The following is a 13,547-nucleotide window of genomic DNA, read 5'->3' as shown; positions in this document are numbered from 1 at the left end:
AACAATGAATTCTGTATATACAGAATAAATTCTGTAAAGCACATATTTTATAATTTCAATGTAAGAAAAATACAAATTAAAATAAATATTAAAAAAGCGAAAATTAGGGCCAGTGCTGTGGCGTAGCAGGTAAAGCCACCACCTGCAGTACCAGCATCCCATATGATTGCTGGTTCAAGTCCCAGCTACTCCACTTCCAATCCAACTCTCTGCTATGGGCTTCAAAAGCAGAAGATGGCCTAAGTGCTTGGGCCCCTGCATCCATGTGGGAGACCCAAAAGAAGCTCCTGGCTCCTGGCTTCAGATTGGCACAGCTGTGGCTGTAGCAGCCAACTGGGGAGTGAACCAGCAGATGGAAGACCTCTCTCTGCCTCTCTCTGATCAATAAATAAATAAGTAAATAAAACTTTATTCAATTAAATAAATAAATCTTTTTAAAAAGGCAAAAATTAAGATTACTTTTTAATTTGGGGTTAAAGAAAAATAGGCTCTAAATTACAGATTATTCTGAAATAAAGGTAATTATATTTCACTGAAAACAGATATTACGTGGCCATAGCTATACTCCAATCTAAATTCATAGCAGAAAATCAATTATTAAATAAGTATTCAATCAATTCAAGATGCTAGACTAGGAACCCAAGACCAACCTAGGATAACAAAGTAAGTACAAATGATGAAGATAAGGGTAAAAACAAATTGAAATTGGATATAATTAAAAAATAGGTAAGATGAATTATTGTAAGAAGTGTTGTCCATCTTGCTTTCTTTTCTGCCTCTCAAAATTAAATGAAATAGTTTTACTTGAAATAAAATTTCAAGTAATCTAAATTTAAAAATATGGAATTACAGTTCATCCTTAAGGAAAACTAGGTATAAGAAAGATCAGATAATTTTAAATCAAAGGGATACAAGCTGGAAAGGAGGAAGTCAAATTATCTCTGATGGCAGATAGCATGAGCCTATGTATAGGGAAACCAAAAGACTCCACTAAGAGACTACTGGAACTCATAAGAGAGTTCAGTAAAGTTGCAGGATATAAAATCAACAAACAAAAATTAATAGCCTCTATAACCATCAACAATGCCATGGCCGAGACCTTGTAAGATCAGTACCATTCACAATAGCTACAAAAAATGTAAATACCTTGGAATAAATTTAACCAAGGTGTGAAGATTCTCTACCATGAAAATTACAAAACATTAAGGAAAGAAATGGAAGAAGACAAAAAGAATGGAAAAATATTCCATGTTATAGATTAGAAGAATTAATATTAACAAAATGTCCATTCTATCCAAAGCAACTTACAGATTCAATATGATCTCACTCAAAATACCAATGACATTCTTCTCAGACCCAGAAAAACGATGCTAAAATTGATATGGAAACATAAGAGACCCCAAATAGCTAAAGTAATCTTATACAACAAAAACAAAATCAGAGACATCATAATACTGGATTTCAATATATGCTACAGAGCATTTATAAACAAAACAGTGTGGTACTGGCACAAAAATAGACATGTAGACCAACAGAACAGCTTAGGATCCCCCCCGCCCCCCCCAGAAATTAATCTGCACATCTAGAACCAACTAGTTTTTGACAAAATAGCTAAAATCAATCCCTGGAGAAAGCACAATCTTCAACAAATGGTGCTGGGAAAATTGTATCTATGGGTGTGAAAGTATGAAAGACCCCTACGTTATATTTTATACAAAAATCAACTCAAAATGGATCAAGGATCTAACTCTATGACCTGATACCATCAAAACAACAGAGGAAGATATCAGGAAAACTCTGTAAGACATTGGCATAGGCAAAGACTTCTTGGAAAATACTCCAGAAGCACAGACAATAAAAATAAAAATAGGCAAATTGGATTATATCAAGCTAAGAAGTTTCTGCACTGCAAAGGAAACACTCAACAAAGTGAAGGGGCAGCCAATGGAATAGAAGAACATATTTGCAAACTATGCAACTGATAAAGGATTAATATCCAAAATCTATAAAGTGCTCAAGAAACTCAACAACAACAAAACAAATAATCCAGTAAAGAAATGGGCAAGGGCTTGAACAGGCATTTTTCAAAGGATGAAATTCAAATGACAAACCGATACTTGAAAAGATGCTCAGGATCACTAGCCATCAGGAAAATGCAAATCAAAATCACAATGAGGTTTCACCTTACCCCAGTTAGAATGACTGTCATTCAAAAATCAAAAAGCAACAAATGAGGATGTGGGGATATTGGTGGGAATGTAAACTAGTACAACCATTGTAAAAGATAGTATGGAGATTCTTTAAATATAGAGAATTTTTAAAAACAATAGGATAAATCATGCCTTCAAAGCATTCATGGAGGAGCTGACGTGGAAGCATAATAGGCTAAGCCTCTGTCTGTGGTACTGATATCCAATATGGGCACCAGTTCATGTTGCGGCTGCTCCTCTTCTGATCCAGCTCTCTGCTGATGGCCTGGGAAGGCTGTGGAAGGTGGCACAAGTGCTTGGCCCCTGCACCCACGTGGGAGACCCTGATGAAGCTCCTGGCTCCTGGCTTCAGATTGATCCAGTTCTGACTGTTGTGGCCATTCAGGAAGTGAACCAGCAGATGGAAGACCTCTCTGTCTCTCCCTCTCTTTGTCTGTAACTCTGCCTCTCAAATAAATGAATAAAAAAGCTTTTAAAAAAATCATAGAATGGGATGGGCAGCTGGCATGGTGGTTAAGTTGCCATTTGGGATGCTGGTATTCCTTATTGGAGAACTGAGTCAAGATCCAACTCTGCAACTCTGCTCCCAAATCCATCTTACTGCTAATGTGTGCCATAGGAGGAAGCAGGTGATGGCTCAAGCTCTTGAATTCTTGCCAGTAATAGTAGTTCCCATCTTCAGGCTTTGGCATTTGGGGAGTGAACCAGTGAGTGGGAACTCTGTCTGTCTGTCTGTCTCAGTCTCTCTGCCTCTCACATGGACAAAAAAAATTCACAAATGATGCATGTGTACATGTAGATGTTGAATTTTTAGCACCAAAATAAACATCTTTTAATTCCAGTTTTTCATGAACTTTGTAAGTGCCCACATACAATTACAGCCCACAACCTTAGGTTAATATATTGACAAAATTTATTATTTAGATGAGAAAAAGAAAGAACTGAAGTTTTCTCAAAAAAAAAAAAAAATACAGGACAGCTAATTAATTGAATGGACCAGTCAACACATAAGAAAATGAAAGCTTTTTATCTAATATGACAGATAATTTCAATGATGCATTCTCTCAAACTATTGAAGGTCAGATAAATTTCGAGCATTTATAAATTCTAGAGCATTGGCAAAATAAGAATGTGTCCCTTTAAGTTAGTAATATCACAGATTATGTGTGTCTGATATGCCTTTCTATTAAAATATATTTAAAAGTGCAGAAAGGCAAACTAGCAAAACAGCATAAAGTTAAGAGAAGACTGTAGGAACTTGTGCTCCTATATTTATGGAATGGATTGAGAAGTGTGTTCTTAAAATCAAACAGGCTATAGCTCAAAGAACTTAATGGGAAAACACAGCTTGCTGTTTCTATTTTCTCTCTCTCTCTTTCTCTTTCTCTTTCTCTCTCATTCACATGCATATTCCTATGTGCACACGTAGATATGAATGGTCTTCAAAAATTCATGGAAAATTCAAATCTTGAAAAAAACTATACATAGACTTCAAATAATTTTCACACCAAAATTAAATTAACTCCATGAATACTCCAAAGCAACATCACATATACAAGTGCATAAACTCTCTCGTCTCCTCCCCCACCCTACACACATACTTAAGTTATGAGAAGTACCCTCTCTGTCCCACCTCAATTTGAAATTCCAGAAGTCGATGAGAATACCAGGTGACCATCCACAGACATTGTGAGAACGTCATTGTAATCCTAAGAGCCCCACGGCTCCTCTCCTTGCTTGGGCGTCACTTTACTTCTCTTGTGCAAATTACCTTTAAAAACGTGAGACAGATGACCCAGAGATGTGCAAAAATGGAAGTGGTGGCAAGAAGTATTTCATTCTGGATGATTTTTTTAAAAGATTGATTCATTTATATGAAAGACTGAGAAAGGGAGAGACAGAGAGATCTTCCATTTGCTGGTTCATTCTCCAAATGACCTCACCAGTCAGCTGTGAGCCAAACTGAAGCCAGGAGCCAGGAATTCCATTGGAGTTTCCCACATGGGTGACAGGGGCCCAAGTACTGCCTTCCCAGGCACGTTAGCAGGAAGCTGGATCAGGAGCAGAGGAGCTGGGACTCTGGCTGGCACTCGGATAAGGGATGCTGGCATTGCAAATGGTAGCTTAACACATGACACCACAATGTCAATCCCTTAGTCTGGATTATTTTGTTGCAAGAGACAAAGTGGCACAAGTAATGGAAGAGAGGAGAGAGTGGTTAAGACGCGGGTTAGGGTGCTTGTACCCCATATTGGAATACCTGCATTTGAACCATGACTCCAGCTTCTGATTCCAGCTTCCTGTTAATGCAGACCTGAGGAGGTTGTGATGATGGCTCAAGTGACTACGTTCCTTATACTCACAAACCTGGATTGAATTCCTTGCTCCTGGCTTTGGTCCAGCCCAGTCCTGGCCATTGCAGGTATCTGGGGAGTAAACCAGCAGAAGGGAGATTTCTCTGCCTTTTAAAAAAATAGTGGCAGAGACCCTGTTTTTTGGAGCAGGTAGAAATTAAACCTAAACCCACTGGATGAATGACTGTGACCAAGAAAACTGGCCGATGACTGTGCACCCTATCTACCCTGGCTCTTAGGGAGCACATGGCATATGTTTATTCCTCCCAATTTGGGACAAGGTAAATAAACTGATCAAATAAATAACACCAAGGTGGGGATTTGTGCCTGAGTAAGGAAGCATTGCTCTGGAGGTTCAAAGAAAAAAAAAATCTCTGGAACTTGTGTTTTCCAAGGTAAGTTAAAAATGTAAGACATCCGGGCATGTGCTGGACACAGCCATTTGGAAACAGAATCAGGAGGATGCAAGAGAGGCAAGAGGCTATGGTAAAGCAGAAATGCCAAGACAGTCCCTGGAATAAGAGCTGAGAAACAGACATCCCAGAAAGTCACCGTGAGCTTTCATGTCTGCATTAGCGACAGAGAACAGAACTGACATCCCAGAAACTGAAATCAATGATGTGGAGAGGAAATATATGAGAAAGAAATATTGGAATCTATACCCTCTTACTAAAGGGTTTGGGACATAGATCCTCTTTTTTTCATTTTCCATTTTGTTTTCATCTTGCTCCAATATAATGATTCTGTTATTTGAAATAATTATTATTTTAATTTTATTTTGAAATACATAGACACACACATACACACACAGAAAGAGAGAGAGAGAGAGAATCTCTCTGCGGCTTCATTCCCCAAGGCATGTTTGGGCCAGGCTGAAGTCAGGAATTCCATCCAGGTCTCCCACGTACTTGAGCCATCACTGTTGCCTCCCAGCGTGCTCATTAGCGGGAAGCTGGGAAAGAAGCAGAGCAGCTGGGACTTGAACCAGCACTTGGATGTGAGACGCAGGCATCCCAATAAGTGATTCAATGGCTGGGCCAAATGCCCAGTTTCCTTTGGAAACTACGGAGACTATGTAGACATCTTTTGTCCTCCCAGATACAAGTTCCCCAAGCTGCTGCTCAGTTCTGAGTCAATCTTAAATCCTCTTCTTCATCGCTATCAACCCCCGTGATTTTTTTTTTTCTGGGCCTCTCTTCAGTACCCTCCAAACTCTGCTGTTAAGCTGTCGTCTGCAATCCTGGCATCCTGTATGGGTGTCAATTCAAGTCCCGGCTGCTGCACTTCCGATCCAGCTTCCTGATGATGGGCCTGGGAGAGCAGAGCACGGCCCAAGTGCTTGGGTTCCTGCCACCCATGCGGGAGGTCCAGAAGGAGCTCCTGGCTCCTGGCTTCAGTCTGGCCCAGCCTTGACTGTGGCAGCCATTTTGGGAGTGAACCAGCAAATGGAAGATCTCTCTCTGTCCCTCCCTGTCTGTAACTCTGACTTTCAAATAAAATAAATGATTTTTTTTAAATTATAAAATTGAAAAGTATACATCTTCCAATCTGCTGTGCACTAGAAAACTAACCAATTTTATTAGAAGCAGGAAAAAATAATTGCCAACATGCATTAAATGCTTAAAGCTGTGCTGCATGAGGCCAAGAAGAATTCTTTTTTGAGAGTCAGGTAAGGGACATTATGATTTTTATTTAAGTCCTTAAAGGTATTTTTCTTAGTTTCTCCATCTTTATGCACTCGATATAGTAGTGCCTGTATGTAACGGCGCCTCAGTGAGTTCTGACTGAGGCACACCTGTTCACAACAGCTTTGGAGGCATTCTGTAAATCATCCATATCGGAAGGCCTTGTGTTTCTCCTGGAACAACTCGCAAAGGTGGGGGACTGCTATTTTAACAGAGTCAGCAGCAGTCTGCAGGGACACTTGGAAAGACTAGAAATGAAAATAAAGGAGGATAGTTCTTTAAGATTCTTGGGAGCTGGGATGACTCCTGCACCCCGAGGCAAAATTTTTCCTAAACAGGGAAGCCGTGGGCTTGAACCTTCTTCCAAGCTTTCTTTCCTACTGCCAAAAGAGGTTTCTGGAATGCTGATGACATGTTACCATGCCTTGTATTAGTTCATATAGAAAAGTCAATGTAGGAAGAGGAGAGAGAGAGAGAGAGAGAGAGACCCAGAGACTATTCACAGTGGAGAGGTGATACTATTATTATCCCTAGACCAATAAGGGCAAAGGGGAGCTTGACCACACCTGAGAGAGTGAGAGAGCGTGGCAAGCAGAGGGGCTCATCCACAGGTGCTGTGGCAGGATGGAGCCACCTGGAGGAACCCCTGCAGGAAAGAAATCTGAGGATCAAGTATCCTGATCTCCCTCCCTCTCTCTCTTTCTCTCCCTCCCTCTCTCTCTCTTTCTCTCTCTCTCACACACACACACACATTCTACTACCATGGCTCCACCTTGGCCACATCCAAAGAGATGCCACAGGGCAAGTGAGTCCCTGGATGCAGTCCAAACAGGTCAAACTTCCAGGACAGAGCAGGAAAGAGGAGAGAAAGGGTGAACTTGGCAGAGGGATGAGTTTGTGTGACGTCTATGGAAATCCTGAGCTTTTGACCCCCCTCCCCACCGTCCAGCATTGCTGCGCCTCCTAGCTGTGTGGATGCTCAGCAGGAGAGCAAGGAGGGTGAAAGTCAGAGTTCCTTTTCCGGCTTTGTTGGCCTCAGGATTAGGCTGCCTCCCCGGAAACAGGACACCAGTCCCCAAAAGAAAGTTTACTCAGGACGCACGCCCACCTGCTGAGTAAGAGATGTCTCAGATCAGGAAATGAAGAAGCGCATTTTTTCAGGACCATTGAGGGTGTGCTCCCCTCACTGCTAACAAGGTAGCAGCGACTCACAAAACCCCACCTGGTTATGGTGCACACACTGAAAAGCGCGGTAATCTCTCCCCACGTTGGTTTTAGTGGAATCTGTTTTCAAATGGAAGCAATCTATCTTTCTTGTGTCTGGGCAGAGTGGCTATTAACTATGGTGAAACTGTCTCCAACAGTAGGTCAATTAATTACTGCATTTTCAAACAGCCTCTTGAAAAACAGCAATTAATTTCACTGCATTTTTGGGTATTGCTTCTCCACACCTTATCTATTTGAAATCATTGTTATTCTGGAAAGAAATGGAGACTTTATTATTTCTGAGAGCCTCACAGGAGATCACATTCTGTTTTTTTTTTTTTTTTAATGAATGCAGGCATAAAATTAGTTTTTAATTATCACTAGCACCTTTTCACTATTGGAAATAGACTTTAAAAGGCAGAAAATGAGAAGAGTTCATACTGAAAGGAGGGTTGATAAGTGCTCAGAAATACTATTTATCCAAACATATCTTCAAGTCAAAATGATATCTGATCAGAACAAATGATAGAATACAAACATAGCATAGGTGGCTTGTTTACTTATTAATATTCTTCACACTTTCCTGATCTAACGGGTTAGGGCTTCTGTGAGCTTTTCCCTGGGCAAGAAAAGGCAGAGACTACTTTACCTGGTCTTTAACCTTGACCCCAGCTTCACCTGCATTATCTCTGACTGGGTTGGACTCTGTTGCCCTTCTATGTGGGTTCCAAGAAGCTACTGAGAGAGGTTGACTGATTTCTGTCCAAAGGGCAGTGAGCAATAATTTTTCATTGCCATTCACGTGTTATGTGGCTGCAGGAGCCAAATCTGGGTCCAGAGATAAAACATATATTGGGCATTTCATGCTGACTTGGCCCGAATCTTCCTGAAGATCTCTAATTTCAAGCAAGTCTTGTAGGTTTAGACCAGGGTTTCTCATCCTGGCGTTTCAAAATTTGGGACTTGATAACTCTGTCGGGAGAGACTGTCTTGTGCATTGTAGGTTGTGTAATAGCATCCTGGCCTGGACCCATGAGACGCCAGTAGAACCCTTTTACCCTCAGCTGTGATGATAAAAAAAATGTCTCCGGATACGCTAGATGCCTTCTGGGGGCAAATCCACCCCTGATGAACCACCAGTGGTATAAAGGCAACTGTACATGATGATAGAGGTGAGATAGGTCTGTTATTAGATAGCGCTATTCTCACTGTGTGTTTGTCTACAATACACTCTGAGAAGCAAAACTGTCAGAACAGAGGGAATGCATGTTTTAATAGGAAATAGGTTACTCTCCAAAATTTGGTAGTATGAAATTTTATTTATTTTTGACCAATCCTGTGAAAAGAAAAGGAAACTACAAACCTTGTATTAATCTTCATTTTGCTGATTACTATCAAAATGGGTGGTTTTTTTAAAAATATTTGTTGACATTTTTTCCGTTTAAGATTTGCAGCGCTGGTGCTGTGGCATAGAGGGTAAAACCGCTGCCTGCAGTCTGGTGTTCTATATGGTTACAAGTTCGAGTCCTGGCTGTTTCACTTCTAATTCAGCTCTCTGCTATGGCCTGGGAAGGCACTGGAAGATGGTCCAAGTCCTTGGGCCCCTGCACCCATGTGGGAGACCCAGAAGAAGCTCCTGGCTCCTGGCTTCAGATTGGCCCAGCTCTGGCCGTTGAGGCCATCTGGGGAGTGAACCAGAGAATGGAAGAACAACCTTTCTTTCTCTGCCTCTGCCTCTCTAACCCTGCCTTTCAAATAAATTAAAATAAATCTTAAAAAAAAAAAGATTTGCTTCATTATTTCTGGTGCTTCCTTCTGCACTGAGCTGTCTTCCTGACTTGTATGCTTTTTTATGTTTTCTGCATACTAATTCCTTTTCCATTATACATGTTGCATAAGAATATACATAGCTAAATAATGTGAGGGTAGTGGCTGTGGGAAAGGCTTGTCGTGAATCTTCAGGCACATCTGGGTTTCAGACCAGGCTTGATTAAAAAAGCAAGCCCTGGGGTACATCCTCATCTACAGAGCCTTGCAGTGTTGACCTCATAAGATTCTAGCGAATGAATGAATGCTTGCAAAGTGCTCTTCAGGGAGCTTGGTGTGCAGTAGGTGCTCCGGGAAAGTAGAAGCAGTTAGCTTTAAAGAGATAGACTGGGAGCTGCAGTGAAAGCGAGAGAATCCTGTTCATCGATCGTCATCTCTACCCCCTTCTCTCCGCAGCTGAGAGAGATGTCTTTGTTTCATGCCATACACCTGTTTCTTGTTTCATATAAAATTGCTTTTCTTTGAAAAGTAGGCGTGTTAGCAATGTCCAAATTCATTCTCATTGTAAAACTTCAAATGCCACAGGTGAATCTTGGGTCTTTCTTGGCATTTTACCTTAACACCACCTCCATCCCAGTGGCAACCACTGACAGCAGTTTCAAATGCTTCCTTCCTGGGCTTTGCTTGTGTTTTTATATAATTATCATTTGGTATATAGACACATACACTTAAATTTTTATTTATTGGAGAGGCAGAGTGATTCAGGGGGAGAGAGAGGGAGAGAGAGAGAGAGAGAGAGAGAGAGAGAGAGAGAGAAAGGAGAGGAGAGGAGAGGAGAGGAGAGGAGAGGAGAGGAGAGGAGAGGAGAGGAGAGGAGAGGAGAGGAGAGGAGAGGAGAGGAGAGAGAAGCCATCTGCATCTGGTTCATTCCCCAGATGCCCACAAAAGCTGGGCCAGGGCCAGAGTGGGGAGCTGGGACTATAATTCAGATCTTCCACGCGGGAGGCAGGGACTCTATTACTTGAGCAGCCACCACTGCCTCCTAGGGTCTACATTTGTGGGAAGCTGGAGTCAGGAGCCAGAGCCAGGAATCGAAGCAGGCACTCTGATGTGGCGCATGGGCATCTGAGCTGTTAAGCCAACACCTGTTGCCAGCATATATGCTTTCGTCTTGTTATTATTGCTGTGTTGTCTTTTCACAGCATCAAATTCTGCTTTCTTTGCCAAAGTGATTTAAAAAACCTAGATATTTTAATTTTCATTTCACTAACAACTGTCAACATGAGTATATTTCTCATATTTGTTGACTTTTCCAAAACTTGATTTGGGGGGTCCAGTGTTGTGCCATAACCAGTAAAGCCACAGCCTGCAAAAGCTGGTTCACGTCTCAGCTGTTCCACTTCCTCTCCAGCTTCCTGCTAGTGGCCTGCGAACAGCAGCAGAAAATGACCCAAGTGTTTGACCGTATACCCACATGGGAGACCGGATGGAATTCAGGACCTGGCTTCAGCCTGGCCCAGTCCTGGGGAGTGAACCAGCAGAGGTAAGATTCTGTGTGTGTCTGTTTGTCTGTCTGTCTCTCCCTGTCTCTCTGTCATTCTGACTTTCAAGTAAACCTTTAATAAAATTTTATTTAGGGGCTGGTGCCATGGCACAGTGAGTTAATCCTCCGCCTGTGGTGCCGGCATCCCATATGGGCGCTGGTTCTAGTCCTGGCTGCTCCTCTTCCGATCCAGCTCTCTGCTGTGGCCTGGGAAAGCAGTAGAAGATGGCCCAAGTCCTTGGGCCCCTGCACCCACGTGGGAGACCAGGAAGAAGCTCCTGGCTCCTGGCTTTGGATCAGCGCAGCTCTGGCCGTTGCGGCCATTTGGGGAATGAGCCAATGGAGGGAAGACCTTTTTCTCTTTCTCTACCTCTCTCTCTCTGTAACTCTAACTAGCAAATAAAATAAATAAAGTCTTTTAAAAATTTTTTTATTTGAAAGTCAGATTGACAGAGAGAGCTGCAGAGACACAGAGAGGTCTTCCATCTGCTGGTTCATGCCCCAGATGCTTGCAGTGGCCAGTGCTGGGCCAGGCTGAATCTAGGAGCCAAGAACTCCATCCTGGTTTCCCATGATATTGGCAGGGACCTAAGTACTTGAGCCATCATCGGCTGCCTCTCAGGGTCTGCATGGGGGAAGCTGCATCAGAAGTGGAGGTGAGACTCCATCCCAGGCACTCTGATATGGGATGTGGGCATATAAGTGGTGGTGTAACCTGCCGTGCCACAATGCCCATTCTGCTTTTTCGTTTGAAATTTTCTTCTTTTCTTGTGCCTGCTTATGTATCGGGTTGTTGTCTTTTCCTTATTGATTTGTATGATTTTTATATGTTCCACATATTTATTCTTTGTCAGTTATATGCTTTGCATAAGAAGAGAATTGGGGCTGGCGCCGCGGCTCAATAGGTTAATCCTCCACCTAGCGGAGCCGGAACACCAGGTTCTAGTCCCGGTCGGGGCGCCGGATTCTTTCCTGGTTGCCCCTCCTCCAGGCCAGCTCTCTGCTGTGGCCAGGGAGTGCAGTGGAGGATGGCCTAAGTGCTTGGGCCCTGCACCCCATGGGAGACCAGGAGAAGTACCTGGCTCCTGCCATCGGATCAGCGCAGTGCGCCGGCCGCAGTGCGCTGGCCGTGGCGGCCATTGGAGGGTGAACCAATGGCAAAGGAAGACCTTTCTCTCTGTATCTCTCTCTCACTATCCACTCTGCCTTTCAAAAAAAAAAAAAAAAAAAAAGAGAGAGAGAGAGAGAATTGAAGGTGGCGCACAGAAAGCATTTCAAGGGAGATGAGGTTAAACAGCTGCTGCTGGAGACTAGGAAGGTTTTCCTGTCTCCTGTCTCTGCTCTCCTGAGCAGGGATCTGGGCAAACACTCCCAGTTTTGACATTGTTCCTTTTCAGTTGAGGTGTCAGCCCCTGAGTCCCCAGGAGCCCATACAGTCCCCTGCCTCCCGGCCTGAGGGCCAGAGGCCATGGCCTGTGCCTGCCCAAGAGAAGTGCGACAGTGCCCTTTCCTCTCTCTCTGCCCCAGATCAGCCTCCCCTTCCCCAGGGTAGCATCCCAAGTGTGCAAAACAGAACACTCTGTGTGCGCACTATTAATGCGCAGCGTGGGCAAACAGGACTCGCGACATAAGCTTCCAAAATACTCAACTGAATAAAACGGAGTAGGTTTTGTTCACTGCAGGCCATGTTTTCTTTCCAAATCTTTGATATGCCACTTGCAAGGTGACCCCTCCAAGAGGAGATCCTGTGAGCAGTGTTTCTCCTGATGCATTAGACAGGACAGGACTGTCTCTCCAGAGTGTTTCTCCAGCCCGCCTCCCTTGGAAGATGCTTTAGGGTATTTCCTGTGATGCATGCAACAAGGATGCAGGGTGACAGTGCAGCGCGCTCTCCCTGGAGTGGGAGTGTCTGTGTGTCTCCTTTCCCTGTGCACAGGGCAGCAGGGCACTGGATGCCGTGGGAGCTCCATGACAACTGTAGATGACGAATACCATCAAGACAAATGTGTGAGGTGGGGCGGGGCTTCCCAGGAGGGTGCTGCTTGCAATTTTCCAGGTGTGGGTGTGATGAGTTGTTGTGTGACTCCAGGCAACCCATTCACTTCCCCAGGGGCTAGATTGCCTCTCTGCAGTGGAAATGATAACATCCACGTTTCAGGAACTTTGAAGAACAGTGAATGAGAGAATAGAGACACTGGTGTAGAGCAGGTAGCCACTCAAATGTGTTGAAACAATATTTGTGGTTTGAGTCTTGGCACAGTGCAAATTGAGAAAATCGAAACCTCAAGTGTTCTCTGATGCCCCAATCCACTCATTTTTCAGAGAGAGCGAGAGAGCAAGAGAGAGAGCACTTGAAATGGAAATACAAGGTGGGCATTTGCTCCAGTGGTTAACACTCTGCTTGGATCACCTGCATCCAGCATTGGGGTGCCTGGGTTTGGGTCCCAGCTCTGCTTCCAATGCAGCTTCCCGATAATATGCATGTTGAGAGGAAGGAGGTAACAGTGACTCAAGTGTTTGGGTCCTTGCCATCTCCATGGGACACCTGTACTGAGGTCTGGGCTCTTGGCGTTGGTCTGGCCCAATCCTGGCTGTTGTGGGCATTTGGGGGAGTGACCCAGTGAACAGACGATCGCTCTGTCTCTTTCTGCCTTTCAAACAAATAAAGATAAGTTAGGGAACACTCTTGGAGGTGGGATTGCAGCTGGTCCCGTCCTCTCTCGTGGTTGCTTCCTTGGGGGGTTTGCTGGTGCTCTGACCATGCACTAGCCTTGCTAGTCCA

General features: G+C 43.6%; 1 long non-coding RNA gene across 2 annotated transcripts in view; it reads left to right on the top strand.

Moving 5' to 3' along the window:
* LOC100340747 (uncharacterized) overlaps positions 1-13,547 on the top strand; it is a 180,062-nt gene that overhangs the window by 116,719 nt on the left and 49,796 nt on the right. For both annotated transcript variants that reach the window (XR_011384312.1, XR_011384311.1), the window contains one exon: positions 10,634-10,765. This is a non-coding gene — a long non-coding RNA (uncharacterized lncRNA). The remainder of the gene's footprint in view (positions 1-10,633; positions 10,766-13,547) is intronic.

This window comes from Oryctolagus cuniculus, chromosome 18, assembly GCF_964237555.1.
Source record: "Oryctolagus cuniculus chromosome 18, mOryCun1.1, whole genome shotgun sequence".
NCBI classification, from domain to species: Eukaryota; Metazoa; Chordata; class Mammalia; order Lagomorpha; family Leporidae; genus Oryctolagus; species Oryctolagus cuniculus.
Note: the sequence above shows the minus strand (reverse complement) of the source record. Positions and strands in the feature narration are given on the sequence as shown.